The sequence below is a fragment of the Oreochromis niloticus genome, linkage group LG3 (assembly GCF_001858045.2).
Source record: "Oreochromis niloticus isolate F11D_XX linkage group LG3, O_niloticus_UMD_NMBU, whole genome shotgun sequence".
In the NCBI taxonomy this organism is placed as follows: Eukaryota; Metazoa; Chordata; class Actinopteri; order Cichliformes; family Cichlidae; genus Oreochromis; species Oreochromis niloticus.
In genome coordinates, this window is record NC_031967.2 from 29,452,819 (window position 1) to 29,469,762 (window position 16,944).

At 40.0% G+C, this 16,944-nt stretch overlaps 1 pseudogene; it reads left to right on the top strand.

Moving 5' to 3' along the window:
* The first annotated feature begins 381 nt into the window (after nt 1-381).
* LOC112845416 (solute carrier family 12 member 6-like) lies at nt 382-10,194 on the top strand (annotated as a pseudogene).
* Nucleotides 10,195-16,944: the final 6,750 nt, after the last annotated feature.

Consider the following 16,944-nt stretch of genomic DNA (forward strand, 5'->3'; position numbering starts at 1 on the left):
AACAGAATAATGTGTATAATGTGCAAAAAAAAAAAGGTGAACACATATGGGACAAATGGAGAGCATTGCAACGGGCTGCATTACGGTGAAATCCGGGCTAACATCCGAGTGTTGGCTTCTTCGCATACACCCTGGTGCTGGATGTCAGAGGGTTAAGGTTGGACGCATTAAGCTCGACCTGGTCCAGCACTTGGAGTGAGCTGAGCAGCCGCTGCCGTGTGCATTTGCAGATGCCGTTTGAATGAAATCCCGCACTGTCTGTATTTGTGTCACATAGAACATTATGCTTCACTTTACTTCTACAAGCACTCCTCTTTTCTCCCCTTTTGCCTCCCAACATCATAATGTTACTAACGATCCACCCCCTCCTCTCTTTCTCTCTTTCTTTGTCCAGCCTTCTTTTCCCCCTCCAATCTGTGTCTGTCTTCATCCAACTTTATTTCCATCCCTCTTTCGCCGACTTTATTTCCACTTCCTCCAACCCTTACATACAACTTCCTCCTCCAGCTCCCCCCCCCCCTTCCAGCGGCAGGTTCCTACTTCATGATCAGCCGCTCCTTGGGTCCAGAGTTTGGGGGGGCGGTAGGCCTGTGCTTCTACTTGGGCACAACCTTCGCTGGAGCCATGTACATCCTGGGAGCTGTCGAGATCCTTCTGGTGAGTTGCTTTGTTTGCTTTGTTGTTGTTCCAGTTAGCATCGTGTTCTCCAGACTTTTCTCTGGATGTAAAGACTTACGTTGTGACTCTATACCGATACCAGGTAGCAACGACTCATTGCCTTCACTATATGTGGACCTCACAAAACCCTTAAAGTCGGTTATTTTAAATAAACATGTGACCTGAGTTAGGGACACAAAAGGAGGCTGACCAGTTTTATTGACAGGCTGATATTATTTATATGTATCACCTGATTGGCTGATTTGCACTAAACGCACTTATATTACTGAACCTTCAGATAAGTGAGGCCTGCTTCTTACTCTCTTCCCTCTCCCTCTGACAGGTGTACATTGCACCCGGAGCAGCTATCTTTGAAGGTGAAGGAGCAGCCATGTCCTCTTGAACAACATGAGAATATACGGCTCCATCTTTCTCCTCTTCATGGCCTTGCTGGTTTTCGTGGGGGTCAAGTATGTGAACAAACTGGCCTCCGTCTTCTTGGCCTGCGTCATCATCTCCATTTTATCCATCTATGTCGGAGCGCTGGTTTCTGCCTTCAGCGTGCCGGATTTTCCGTGAGTCCTGATTATTTGGAAAAACACAGAGCTGACCGATTCTTTATGCGTCACATTTTTGACTGACTGGGCTTTCATCCACAGCGTATGCATGCTGGGAAACAGAACTATCAACGCCCATGATGTTGTTGACAACCACTGTAGTAAAACTGTCCTGGTTAAAGTTGCAGCTGAGAAATTAGACAGCAACTTCACGATTAACGGTGGGTTCAGATTTCCTTCTTTCTGTTACAAGTCATGAGGAGTAAGAGTATCTCTCTGAGTTACACCAGTGTGTTTTTCTGAAATGCTGGTTTTTGTTTTTGTTTTGTTTTTTCTCTCTCTGATAGAAAACAGCACAGTGGGCCCCACCTTTGACCCCAGCCATGTCCCAGAGGTGATGGTGGAGAAGACCACACATCTTTGGAAGTTATTTTGCCATAACTCACAGCTCAACGCCACCTGTGACGAATACTTCACTTCAAACAACTTCTCTGAGATTAAAGGGATCCCCGGACTGACTAGTGGGGCCATATCAGGTAGAGTGCATGCATGAAGAGTGCAGTGATTCTCTGAATGAGAGATCATATAAAATATGAACACGGCCAATGTGATATCACCCACCTGTTACGAAGCCAAGCTGAGTGTTTTACCGTTGCCTCTTTGTTTGTTTGTTTTTTACATCTGATGAGGGTGGTCGTTGGCCAAGTTTGGCTGTGTCCATCTTCTTTTTAGTCTGTGGTCTCCATGGAAGTTCCAGGAAAGTCTGGGATTGCACTGTTAGTGTTGTTTCTTGGCTGAAAGCTAGAACCTCACTTATAGCTGACCAGTATGAAATTACTTCTTATTCACTGAGTGTGCATTTTAAAAAATATAATAGATTAAAACTTTAAACCGTCACATTTAAACAGGCGTTAAATTGTTGTGCTAATGTTGTTTTTGCTAAGTGACAGTAAGAAGGTTAAGTAACCAGTATCTCTCCCTCTGGGCTCAAAATGCCCAGAGGGATTAAAACAGGAAGAACTTAGCATTGATGTTTTCCCTTGTAGCTATTAACTCAGCTTGAGCAGCTGAATGATGGAATAACAGGAGTGAAATAAATCCTGACATACTGTGTTCTGTAACAATAATGGACCTCAGCTGGCCTGATGCAGCAGAATGCTTTAAAAGCAATCTGGTCTGAAGTTATGTTGGTGCTTTAAGGAGAAAGATAAGAAATCCAGTATTTATCCCCCAATATGTGAACACGCCAAACATCTTAGATGAATAAAATGAACATAATATCACAGACAGGACAGAATTTCTAGGTAGAGCCGAGAGGCAGAAGGCTTCACAGCTCACAGAAATGAGAATTTGAAGGGGCTCAGAGTAGAGCCACTACTACTCCTCATTGAAAGGGTCCAGCTGAGGTGGTTCAGGCATCTCACTAGGATGCCTCCTGGCTGAGGAGTGGCTATGGAGAGGGAGGTCTGGACTTCTTGGCTAGGGCTGGCACCCCTACAACTGAGTCCTGGATAAGCAGCAGTTGGAGGATGTTTTATCAAAGGAGACGGAGGCAGACATTATACCATCTTACTAATGTTACACTAATTAGGGCCTCTAAATCTCCTGTGTGTGAATTTGTAGGTGAATGTTTATATTCTGCCAATGTCAATGACTGATCTTACATGGGGGTTTGTTTCTCCCTCTATACAGAGAACCTGTGGAGTACATACTTACACAAAGGGGATGTTTTGGAGAAAAGATCCCTCCACACCTCTAAAGTTGCACACCCAGCCTCTGATCGCTATCCGTACGTGTTTGCTGACATCATCACCTCCTTCACAGTGCTCGTGGGCATCTTCTTCCCCTCAGTCACAGGTACAGACGTCCCTAAAATACAACCTAGGCTGCACTCAGTGTTAATTCAGAAATATAAGCATATAAGAAATTTAAACCTAATGTTGGCTTGGTTCAGTGATGAAAACGGATCATTGACAGGAAAAGCGCTGTAGGATATTGATTCCCGCTCACGGTGCAGCTGCTGATTCAGGATCAAACCTGTCAGGCATCTATTCTTGGATTTCTGTTTGTGTGTCTGTGCAGTTGGCTTTATTTTCACTTTTTAGGTTGAAAACACTTCAAAAAAGGGAATAAAAAATAAAAAATATGGAGATGGGTTCTCGTTGATTTGAAATATTGATCACACATTACACTCACGAGAGTGTTTATTAAAAAACTGTGGTATATTCAGTGTAACATTAAAGTTGATATTTTAAGCACAAAGCTGTTGAGTTATCACTTATCTCCTCTTCCTTTGAATGATTTTGTTCCTCAGGAATCATGGCCGGCTCCAACCGGTCGGGGGATTTAAAAGATGCTCAGCGCTCCATCCCCATCGGAACCATCCTCGCCATCCTCACCACCTCTTTAGTCTGTATCCTTTCATCGGACAGTTTGAGTGAACTTTCATGCACTCAAATTCAAAAGCAACTCAAAGCACAATTTAAGATGCTACAACACAGTTCTGAAGTTTTTAACCTAAATGCTGATCATGGAAATATTTAATGAGAATAATGTGGTGTTATTAGTAGATTAAGTCTGTCCACCTGTTTTATTTCCATGCTGTCTGTCCATCCTTACATCCATCTCTGAGAATACCTTGAATTCTGTTTTTTGTTTTTAAAATGTGGACTGGCCCTAATTATATCTCCTTTGTTAAGCTGCTTTACACAAAACCTCAGGCCTCGGTTAACACAAATAATATAACTTCTAGTCCTTTCCTCGTCCACCGCTCTACAAGACAAGGATGCCCTCTGTCCCCATTGCTATTTGCACTTGTCATAGAACCTCTCGCCATTCAATTACGCTCTACAAAGGATTATAAAGGAATAAGGAGATTTGGTATAGAACATAAGGTGTCTCTCTATGCAGATGATTTGTTGCTATATATCACTGACCCTACTAAATCATTGCCAAAAATTATGACAGTTTTAACTGAATTTGGGAAAATTTCAGGATACAAAATCAACTTAACAAAAAGCATATTGTTTCCGATTAGTTCTTTATAAAAGTTAGATAGCGCTACATTGACTTCGTTTCCTTTTACAATCTCAAATACCTTCAAATATCTTGGAATAACTGTAATCCGTGAATTCTCTGGCCTTTTCAAACATAATTTTATTAATTTATACCATCAAACTGAACAGAACTTGGAAAGACTGTCTAAACTGCCCATCTCGCTTGCTGGCCGAATAAATATCATTAGGATGAGTACTTTACCCAAATTTTTATTTTTGTTTCAATGTATCTCAATATTGATCACAAAAACTTTTTTTAAGAAAATAGACCAGTTAATTTCTCAGTTTATCTGGAACAAGAAGACACCCAGAATAAAAAAGATTTTTCTCCAAAGATCCAAGATTACAGGAGGGATGGGGTTGCCTTGCTTTCAGTTTTATTATTGGGCCTGTAATATACGTTGTATGTCATTCTGGGGCGGGGAACATAGACCTGATTGGGAACAGATGGAAAGTATGACTTTTTTCTCTAATACTCTTAAATCTTTGGTTCATTCAAACTCAGATCTGGGTAAGCATAAATGTAAAAATTTGGTAGTGTCTAACTCACTAAAAATTTGGTCTCAAATTAGAAGGCATTTTCATTGGCGTCAATGTTCAGTCTTTACACCATTAATTCATAATCAAGCATACACATTGTTCTCAGGATCAACATTCCAGCTATGGACTTACAAAGGGATACACACAATCAAGGATCTGTTTATTGATCATCTTTTTCCTTCGTTTCAACAACTTCAGCAAAAAATTTTCCATAGAAAACAGAGATTTTTTTCAAGTATTTACAAATACGTCATTTTATTAAAGAAACGTTTCCATCCTTTCCCAATGAACCACAAAAGCTAGTTTCAGATGATCTGTTCCCGATGAACCCGCTAAAGAAAGGAGCTATTTCTAAGATCTATAACTAACTTTTGCAAATACACAGTACAACTACATTGGACCACTTGAGAAACGCTTGGAGTGAGGAACTGGGTACTAACATCACTGAAGATCAATGGGCTAAAGCACAAGAACTGGTTCACTCTACTTCTGTCTGTTGCAGGCACGGACTATTACAATTTAAGGTCCTGCGTAGGCTCCATTTGTCTAAATTGAAGGTTTCAAGGATGTTTCCAGGGGCGGACTCAAGATGTGATCGATGTGGCCAGAATTCTGCCTCATTGTCACATATGTTTTGGACATGTCCTAACATTGCCACCTACTGGTCTAAAATATTTAAAACTTTGTCTGATATTTTTAAAAAACAGCTCCCTCCAGACCCAGTAATGGCACTTTTTGGTGTAGCGACACTTAAATACTTAAATAATAAACAAATTCGTGTTTTGAGTTTTATAACATTGCTTGCAAGACGCCTTATACTTCTAAATTGGAAAAATAAAGCCCCCCCAACTCACTCTGCTTTGTTAAGAGACACAATGTATCATTTACAGTTGGAGAAAATTAAGTTTTCATTGAGAGATAATGTTAAACAGTTTTACCTAATTTGGCAACCCTTTATAGATTACTTTAATAAGTAAAACTGGGAGGGATGGCCTCCTCCCATATCGGCTCCAAGATTATATACATAGGTTTGGGCAGGTGTATAGTTCTTTTTGGGGGGGGGGTTTGTTTTGTTTTGTTTTTCTCTTTCTTTCTCTTATTTCTTTTTTTTTCTCTCTCCCCTCCTTTGTATGTACTCATTTAGGTATATAAATATATATGTATAGACATAGATATGTGATTGTTTATATAATGGTAATTATATTTTATGTAAAAAGGAGGGGGAGAGGAAGGAGGGGAAGGGGGAAAAAAAACTCTGTCACTGTAAATGAAATACATACTTTGTTGCCTGATTTGAGATATGAGTTGACCCCTTTTTATTCAAAACATTTCATTTGTTCTACAGACAGGCACAATTAAACCCAACATTTAGCTTCATCATTATTAGGATTTTTATGCATGAAATCTGTTTGTAGACTTATATAATTGTATGTAATTATACATGTATATTGTATATTGAGGTAGGATCAAATGAGTTTACTTTTAAGTCTGTTTGTACCAACTCTTTCTTTGTTTCATTATTGTTTAAAGTGTATTTTGTTGTTATTTTAGTCATGTTCAAAATAAATCAATCATTCAGTGACAAAAAAAAAAAAGGTGGACTGATTGAAATGTGCTAATCAAAGGTTAAGATCAAGGTCAAAGGTTGAAAGTTTACCTTTAGTTTGCTCACCATTCTCGCTGTTACCCCATTAGAGCACTTCACTCCCAGACTGCAGGCTTACTTGTTGTTCCTGGAGTATTTAATGGTAGAATGGGAGGCAGAGCCTTCAGTGTCAGGCCTCTCTTCTATGGAACCAGCTTCCAGTTTGGAATCAGGAGACAGACACCATCTCTGCTTTTAAAACTTAAAACCTTTCTTTTTGAAAATAAAAAAAATTATAGTTGGGGTTGGATCAGGTGACTCTGAGTCCTCCCTTAGTTACTCTGTAATAGTCCTAGGCTGTTGTGAGCTTCCTGTGATGCACTGTTTCTTCTTCACTCATCTTCTTCACTCTGAGTGTTGGCACATGACTCAGCATTTAATTATTAGTTACTGTTAATCTCTGGCTCTCTTCCACAGCGTGTTTTTTGTCCTGTCTTCGTCCCCTCAACTGATCGTGTCTGAGGGTGAGGTGGAGATTTCTTCCTGTTAAAAGGGAGTTTTTCCTTCCTACTGTCCTCAGGTTCTTGTTTACAGGGGGGCATCCGTGCTACTGTAGTGCCTTTACATTACAAAATAAAGCATCTTGAGGCGAGTGCTGTTGTGATTTATGTGGAGAGTCCACAGAGACTGGATGGTGTATCTCGACCAGGCAGTGGAGGCGTATGACTGAGAGGCAGTTCTTCGAATTTTCTCAGCACAGTCCGATTTTTGTGGCACTGAAAGTACGTTTTGTTTTTTGCTCTTGTGTTTGTATTTGCATGTGTTGTGTTGTATGTGAGGCAGAAGGACTTTGATGCTTAAACTACTTTATGTGTTGTTACTTCTGCAGGTTTGGAGATTCAGTTGAAGGCAATCTGGTGGTGGGAACTTTGGCTAGACCCTCGCCGTGGGTCATTGTGATCGGGTCCTTCTTCTCCACATGTGACGCGGGCCTCCAGTCTTTGACCGGCGCTCCACGACTCCTGCAGGCCATCGCCAAAGACAACATCATCCCTTTCCTCCGGGTTAGAGCTGCTAGTTTTCAGTTTAATTACAGGGACTGTCCAAGCACTTCTCCTGTATTCTTGTTGTGCTCAGGATGAACTTAATGATACTGTGTGAAGCAGAGATCCCTGCTGATGTTGAATTACCGATATTTATGCTGCATACTTCAGTTCTTTCCACTTGCATACAGAAACATCTTGCAGCAGGGGGAAGACGGTGTGCAAATACCTTGATGGAACTGTGGTGCTTTAAAAAGCTTTAAAGTGATGGTGTTTTATGTTTTCTCTCATGCACAGTGTGACCCATTTATTTAGGTAGTTTAAGTGTAATTAGTAGTTACCTGGAGATGCTGTATTTTCTGCAGTTCCTGCCTTTCACTGAAGCTTTTGATTATTTCTTTGATTCTCAGTGCTCAGGCTATTGCCTCCTTCCACTCTCTATGTAATAACTATCAGATTTTTTTTTTCCATTTGCAGTACTTGCCATTTCCTTAAACATAGTGTGATTTGCTGGGTCTGTGTGTATATTTGAACTCTGTGTGTTTCTGGCAGGTGTTTGGCCACGGGAAAGCTAACGGGGAACCTACGTGGGCCCTGCTGCTGACAGCTCTGATAGCTGAGCTGGGGATTCTCATCGCATCTCTGGACATGGTGGCTCCTGTTCTGACAATGTAAGATGAAGTTATGTTACACGTGTGTGCATGTGTACATGCACACTTAGTGTCTGCCTTCATAAACCTCAGTTTGAATCTCTAACCCTCTTTCCAGGTTCTTCCTCATGTGCTACCTGTTTGTAAACCTGGCCTGTGCCCTCCAGACCCTCCTGAGGACACCCAACTGGAGGTCTCGCTTATCATACTACCACTGGTATTACCAAAGACTCACTCACTCTCTCTCTGTCTTTCTCTCACTCTCTGACGTCTGCTCTGCTCATCTGTCCAGGAGCTTGTCCTTTCTGGGGATGACTTTCTGCCTGGCGCTCATGTTTATATCCTCTTGGTATTATGCAATCGTTGCCATGGTGATCGCCGGTATGAGCTACAACTACATTCAGTATCAAGGGTATGTTGCCATGGAGATGTACTCCCTCCACATGATTGTGCATGTACAGACTGGTGTGTAAACATGTCTGTTTCGTGTTTGTTTCGTGTAAACGTGTTTATTTTATTTTCAGGGGGACTCAGAGGAGTGTACAGTGTATACAGTGTGTGAATAAATAAATATAGCTGTATGTCCTCTTATACTTTGTGTGTATGTCTGGGTGTGGTTGTGTATCAGAGCAGAGAAGGAGTGGGGAGATGGGATCCGTGGTCTGTCACTCAGCGCTGCCCGTTATGCTCTGCTGAGGCTGGAAGAAGGACCACCGCATACTAAAAACTGGAGGTATTGAAATGTCTCACAAACACAGGATGCAAGTTGACCTTTTAGAAGTTGGTTGAGTGTTTGCACTTAAGTTTGCGTGCAGTGCTGGGAGTAAAGCTGCAAGACATCAGAATCTGCTTCACATTCAGCATTATAAACAAGAATCAGATGATTTGAATGTTCTTCTCTTTTGGTGGGCAGTAGTACTTATAGTAGATCAGTAAATTAAGCACTGCAGGTCACTCCTATCATTTTTACTCAAACAGATCTAGGAGAGCTCCAGGTTGCTGGACACAGCTTTTATGGCACAAATAAACTGAATTTCAGTTTGTTGCTCCGTAATTACATTTTGACATGTTAGCCAGCCATGGGGCCTCCGTGTGACTTTGTTGGGTCTCTTTATGTGCTTCAAATGATGCTGACTGAGCTGAACTGACTGTGTTTTTCTTCACTAACTGCATCACAAATTGAGAAGATGGGGGAGTGAGCGAGCTCTGAAAATGAGTTGGCTCATAGTGGTGCTGTGGTTTCACATCTGGGGAGATGCACATCAGGCTAAATGAAAGGCCTATTTATTATCCTTTCCAGCGCTTCCATCATGTCTCACAGTCCTCAGCTATGTTTATCAAGTTAGCATTGAATTACAAATGATCAGATCGCCGGGTTTTTGTGGGGGGTTTTTTTTGTTTTTTTGTTTTTTTGTCTAAGCACTTTGAGAAATCAGTTGTGGCTATACAGTTTTCAAAGCCCATTTAAAAATGTAGACAGCATAAAGTCAGACAATCTGCGGCTCTGCTGTCACTAATATAACTAATAACGCACACACGCTCTTGTTCATCGCCTTGTCTGTCCGTGTCCAGGCCTCAGCTGTTGGTATTATTAAAACTGGACGAAGACGCTCACGTCAAGTCTCTGTTGATGCTTCTACCTTTCCTCCTGCGACAACACAAGGCAAGAAAACAAAGTGTTGATCTTAAACTCTAACAAAGCCTTTAAAGTTTCCGCTGAACCCTCTGCTCTGTCTCTGCCCAGGTGTGGCACCAGTGTTCAGTGCGCATCTTCACAGTGGCCCAGATGGAGGATAATTCCATCCAGATGAAGAAGGATTTGTTAACCTTCACCTATCAGCTACGCATCAATGCTGAGGTGGAAGTAGTGGAGATGGTACGCACAAAAACCCAGAACGTCTCCCTCATTTCTTCTTAAGTAGCTTTAAGTTTGCTGAAATGATCTTCCAAGAAAGAAGGAAACAAAGAGAGAATAAAACAAGCTATACTGGATTTAAATCCAGCTGATCTCCCTTTAAGGTCATCCTTTTAAGCACTGCTTCAATTACATTACCGGGTCTGACCACTTGCACTTTGACTGAAATATTCACCTTTTATGGTTGCACTGGTTCGCCAGCTGAAACCTGTAGATGCATAATTTTTTACAGCCTTTAAGATCGAATTCATGTTGGGGTTGAATCACAGATTTTTACATATAAAATAAACAGTTAATACTTCTAGTCTCTTGACTAAAGAGATTCTACTGTGATGATTGAGCCTATGAGCAGGAGGTGTCTCTCTGCACTTCACAGTACACCAGAGTTTTGTATTGAGGCCTCTGGTGGATTGAATTCTTTAAACATGAAAACCGAAAGAGTGAGACCCCATAAAGTCTTCCCTAAACCTGCTGGTCTGGAAGTCCAACAGTTCATCTAAACAAAAGGCACTTAGCTAAAAACAGACATAGAGATGACATTCTGAGACAAATTCAGAGTTTTATTGCACGTTTGTATTCATTTAGATCTGTTCAATACAATGCTGTCTATACCATTTTTGTTCCTGCAGGCTGTAGGCTCTGTTCACTAAGTAAAGTCAGCTCTACTTTTACTACTGGAAATGTTTCCATGTTAGGAAGATAGAAAATTAAATTTCCCCAGGATGTGGGTGTGAATGCCAGAACACTCTGGAATGCACACAAAGCCTTTGCAGCCTACTAAAGATCACACATCCTATCACTACACAATCGATTATACAACTCTAAGCATATATGGAAACTTATATCATTAAAAGATTATACTGACTACTAAGTATAATTTTCTATTGACATCCTTATTGCTCTTTTTTGCAGAATGTATATTGGATGGGTGTGTGTTTTATGTCTTTCCCCACACTTCCACACAGTATGTCATGTACGGCAGTATAATAGAAAAATAGAGAGTATATAACGACGTTATATACCATGCCTTTGATATAAGTAATGGATAGTTTGTGTTGTATTATCACACAAAGGAAATTGTTTTCATTTACTCTGTCTCAGTGTTATTTATTGTCAGTTTACTATTGGTAGAATATGTGCGATTCCCAAATATTATGAATTTTGTTTTAATCAGGGTTAATTTTAATTTATTATCCTCAAACCAGCTTTTCAGATTATTTAATTAATTTTCTAGTTCATTCAGAAGTTGTTCCAAGTTACTTCCACAGTACAGTTTGTGTTGTCTGCAAATAATATTATTTTCAAAGACTCTAAAATTGCACATATCTCATTAATGTACAATATGAAAAGCAGCAGCCCCAGAACTGATCCTTGGGGAACCCCACACACAACGGGTTTCAATTTTGACTTTATGGCATTTATGGATAAATTGTTTATGGTTTTTAAGGTCACTGTTAACCCATGATAATGCCACCCCTCTGACCCCATATGTGCATAGTTTATTAAGTAAAAGGTTGTGATCAACTGTATCAAATGCTTTCTTTAAATCTAAAAAAACTCTGACAGCATATTCTTTGTTTTCCATAGCAGTTGTTACTGCATCTATAAACTCCAATAAGGCAAGTGTTGTGGTCCTTTTGGGTCTAAATCCACACTGTTTTTTGTTATAAAGTCATATAATCTATTATAAAATATTTTTTCCAGTGTGTTAGAGAACTGCGGTAGTAGAGAGATGGGCCGAAAGTTTGTGAGAGGATGTTTATCTCCAGCTTTATTATCAGGAAACAAGCCACTTTCTAATGGCAGATTACAAATGTAGGTAAATGGTTTCACAATACATCCAATAATATCTTTAATTAAGTCCATATCAGTGCCATCACAGTCTGTGATTTCTTGGAGTTAAAGGATGTAAGTACATCAATAATTTCCTCTTCTATCTACTCCCCTCATAAACATTGAGTTTGTTACATTAATAGTTTTAGTTTTAGGAGGGTGTCCAGTTTTTACAATTTCTTTAGCCGAGCCAGGACCAACATCAAGAAAAACATCATTAAAACCATTTGCAATTTGTTTTATGTCACTAGTCGTTGGATTTTGTATTTGAAAGTTAATTTGGATATTCCAATCCTTTAGTTCTTTTACTTACAACATTATTTAATACTGTCCACATGTTTTTCATATTATTTTATTTTCATCTAAAGGTTTACTGTAGTGATTTTTTTTTGTTGCTTCTCATGATCCTTATCAATTTATTCTTATGCCTCTTATAGGTTTGTACAGCTTCTATTGTTCTTTTCTTTGGAAATGTCTTATACAAAAGAATCAAACAGATTTTTTATTCCTGTTGATTTTCAGCTCGTACCACTTGGCCACGGTGCCACACCATGAAACTCTAGCACCACCATCAGGCCAAACTTTTATTTTAGAATAAATGTATCTTGGAAGGTTTGCACTGAAATCTTTTCATGATTACTGACACCCTATTATATTTTGGTGATGACATAACCTTTTCTCTAGCGCGATCATCAGCTCAAACTTTCAATTTTAGATTTCATGTATCTTCAAAATCTTTCATCCAATTTTTTTCTAATTTTGGGTGCACATCTGTGTCCTGTAGAATGAGTCATGTTGATTTTTGTGACCCTAGACATCCCTTTCACTCACCTCTCCTCTTTCCTTATCCAGGCTTGGGACTGGCAACTGCAGAGTTCAAGAGGGGCTTTTTTTCTGCTTTATTTTTTGTGTGTGTTTATGTTTTGTTTTGTTTTTTATAATGAGAACATTGGTCAAATAATCAGAATATGGAACAGCTGTTGTCCAACAGTCAAGTTTCTTGTCTGCACTAGTGTACACAGGATGAGTGTGTGTGCATACTCATATATACACACACACACACACACACACACACACACACACACACATTTTTCGCACTGTGCACAGGTCATGCTAGTGTTACAATCAACATAGCACCACCACCCTCACCCTCCAAGCCTGGTTTCTTCCTGTTCAAAGGGAGGTTTTTTTTCCAGAAGCAGAATCTAGCATAACACGGAAACACCTACATGATTCACGGACTTTATAGAGTAAATGTTCCCACTACTATCTGCACTCACATGCAAAGATATTTAGAATAGTGAAAGAACTCTGAGCTCCTCTGCTTCACATGAGATTCACTTTCCGCTGTTTCTTTTTGGGGGGGTTTGTTTCTTTTTGGGTTTTTTGCTTTTTTTAAATCCCCCTTTCATTGCGTAAATGTCTTGAAATACCAGGAAACCAAACATCTGCATCTGGAGACTTTTGACTCAAAAAGCAATATAAACCAAAATAAATTGAAAAAAATAATAACGGAAAAATAGTTACATTTTCACAAATGTCAAACAGTTTTTAATTAAAATTCCTCCTTTTTTCCTATTAAAAAGTTGTAAAAATGAGTCCAAGGCCACGATGCCGTAGCATCTAGCTTTGGTATTTTTGTGTCATACAGTCTGTGCATTTATTTACTTATATTTCCGCGTTTCTTATAAAACGTGATGTTTGATTTCTTGTATAATAATTTTCAAAAGAAACTGTAATATGCGTAAAATTCATCGTTTTACGCGCGACTCCTTACGTCGCCATGCTTGGTTATGTGATCACAACAAAATGACAGCTTGTTTTGGGCCCTACTATGAAAATGATACTGAAAATGATTTCTTTATATATTTCTATAACAAGAAGTTGTCTCATTTCCGTGGGTGCGCACGTGGATAGAAGCTAAACACAAAAGGTTATATAAGTGTGTAAAATAAAAAATTATGTATTGTACACATACACGAGAGACAACGAGAGTTCTTCTTCTTCAATCCCAAAAGGGAGAAGCCTAGATGTTTAACTACAACATATTAATAACACACTATTACGTTCAGCGTGTGAGCGGCGTAAACAGTCAGGTATCCACGAGAAAGCTGCCGTCCTCCTTCATCCAGCTGGTTTGCTTCCCAGGAAGTTATCCAGCTCTAACTGAATTCACTACACACCCCACACAAAACGACAATTGGACCTTCAAAACACCAGCCTTGTCAAATAATAAATTCCTCTATTCCACTCTCAGTCAAAAGTCCTGATGACTGTGTCCATGATGCTGATAGAAGCTTTACACATTTGGCGTATATTATTACTGCAACCAAATATGTTCATGTGCTGAGTGTAGCCGGATGGGCTACTTGCCTCTCTTTTCCTTTCTCTCTCTCTCTCTCTCTCTCGCTTGCTCTACTACTCACGCCTCCTCCTCGTTGTTTTGTGCCTGGGTTAACTGGGAACACACCTGTATGTGATTGTAGAGCGGTCAGTATAAGGGTAAGCCAGAACCAACGTTAGGGCTGGACTGGGGCAAAAAATCGGCCCGGGCATTTTGACTAGAGACCGGCCCACCAGGCATTATAGGAAAAGCCATAAAGCCTTTGAATGAAAACAAACACTATGATGTACACTGCCTTGTTGGTACATATGTATCAATCTAATAAACTTAAACCTACACAGTCCTCCCTATTCTGGATTTTAAACAGTACATAGCGGGAACAAAAAGACTTCTTGGTCCAGTCAACCTCCTGAAATATATACAACACATGCTAGAAACCTGAAATTAAGACCAAGAAGACTAGAGGTGAGACATGACCACTAATCAATATTAAAATTAATAAATGACAGATTTAGTGATATTTTCATAAACTATTTATTTACCAAAACAATACAAAACCGCATGGTAGCACAAGATCTTTTTTTTAACATGGCAACCTTTAAAAAGTGAAAGAAGACAGAGAAAGAAAGGTGAGAAAGAAGAATAAGAATAACACTTAATTGAGCTTTTGATGGCATTTTAAACACAGTACTGGTACAGCATCTAGAAAATGTGGGAAAATACTGGCATCATATACAGTACTTACTTTGAAGAAATTATATGGGACGCTGACAAACAGGACACAAGTGAAAGGACAAAGAAGAGTGAAAGGCAATTGATGGACTTGCTGAGATGATCACAACAGCGTGGACATTTCATGCTGGAAAATCAGCCATGGCACAGATGCACCATCTGAGCGACCATGTTGCCCAGCAGCTGGACGGTGCAGTCATCTGGGCCCACAGTGGCTGCGTTGATGTTGTCTGAGTACATTTTACTGTGCTTAGCTGCAGCAGTGTGAACGACTGTGTCTGTGCTTGTGCTTTCTGCAAACTTGATGTTACACAGAAGGTTTCTGTTCCTCGGAGGTCACAGCTTCTTCAGGCTGGGATGTTTTCTCTCTTGGGGATTTCTTGTTCCACAGACTGGCCACTCATTTAAGAAAACCTCCAGAAATCAAAGTATAATCTTTTTAAAATTTTATTGATTTTTTCTTTTATCAATTTAAATCAACAAAACAACTCACTCGCTGTTTAAAATTATTTTAATAGAGATGAAGCTTAAAACTAAGCTCCTTTTGTTTTTGTAATGACCTTATTCCAATCTATTTTATTAAATGGAGTTATTTCTATTAAAGTTGTGCTTAATGTTTTAGTTTTATTTACAGTCTGTTACAGTCTGTAACCTGTAATGTAAAATAAATAAAACAAATACATTATCATCAGGAAAATGTGCACCACATCATTCAGGGTGTGATGGCCTGCTGAGCCATTGGTCTTGTAAATCAATGATCATGGGGTCAACCACCATCCGTGCCTTTAGTATGAGCTGTATTTGTACACATCCTGAAAGCAGGCAGTGGTTTAAGTCTAATGACTAGCAGGGGTCTTTGTGTGTAATCAGAAAGTGCCTGGTTTGATTAAGCATGTTTGCCAGTTATTTTTGGGCAAGATGCTAACCCCAAGGTGCTCTCACATACATGTGTGTGTGATTCTTACATAGAAATTACTTACCTAGGAAAAGTATAGAAAAAAGTTCTTGGGTGAACAAGTTGCATAAAATGCTTTGAGTGCTAAGTTAGAGTAGAAAATCTCCGCATAGGAATCAGTCCATTCAAAAGCAACATTCTCCAATATTCCAACAACTCAGAGAAGGATTGCCAAATGCGAACATCTTTCCAAGGAAAGAGTGAAGAATGTTGCAAGCTTGTAGAGTGTTGCCACATTTATATTGCATCAAGTCAACACCGTTATTATTGTATTGTAGATTTGCCTGCTGTGCTTAGGGTTACTATCAGGCAGTTTGCTCTGACATCTGTGGTCATGAAGTCATTTGCGCGCCTGGTTCTCTCCTACCTCAAGACCCTCACGGCCCCCCTCCTCGACTCCCTGCAGTTGGCATACAGAACTGTTGGCTCTGTATCCTGACTGACACCCTCATCACTAATGTGGACTCTTTCTGCTTTCTGTATTCCACCATCACCCAGGACCTCAAGTGGGAGCCCACCATCACCTCAGTCATGAAGAAGGCCCAGCAGAGGATGTACTTCCTGCGGCAGCTGAACAAATTCAGCCTGTCAACACGGACGATGATGCAAGTCTACACTGCAATCATCGAGTCCATCCTCACCTCCTCCATCACAGTGTGGTATGCTGGAGCCACTATCAGTGACAAACAGAGACTGCAGCGTCCTGTGCACTTTGCTGAGAAGGTGACTGACTGCAGACTCCCATCTCTACAGGACCTGTACACCTCCAAGACACCATGCAGCTCGGATCACAGCTGACCCTTCTCACCCTGGACACAGTCTGTTTGACCTGCTTCGCCTCAGGCAGGCGAAGCAGGTCAATTCGGACCAGAACCTCTCGCCATAAGAACAGTTTCTTCCCCTCTGCTGTTGGACTCATGAACAATAACCTTAAGACTGTTCTAGGGCTGCTCGATTATGGCAAAAATGATAATCACGATTATTTTCACTGAAATTGAGATCTCGATTATTTGACGATATTTATTTAACAATAACAATGTATTGAATAATGGCTTTAAAGATTGTCAAAAAATAATA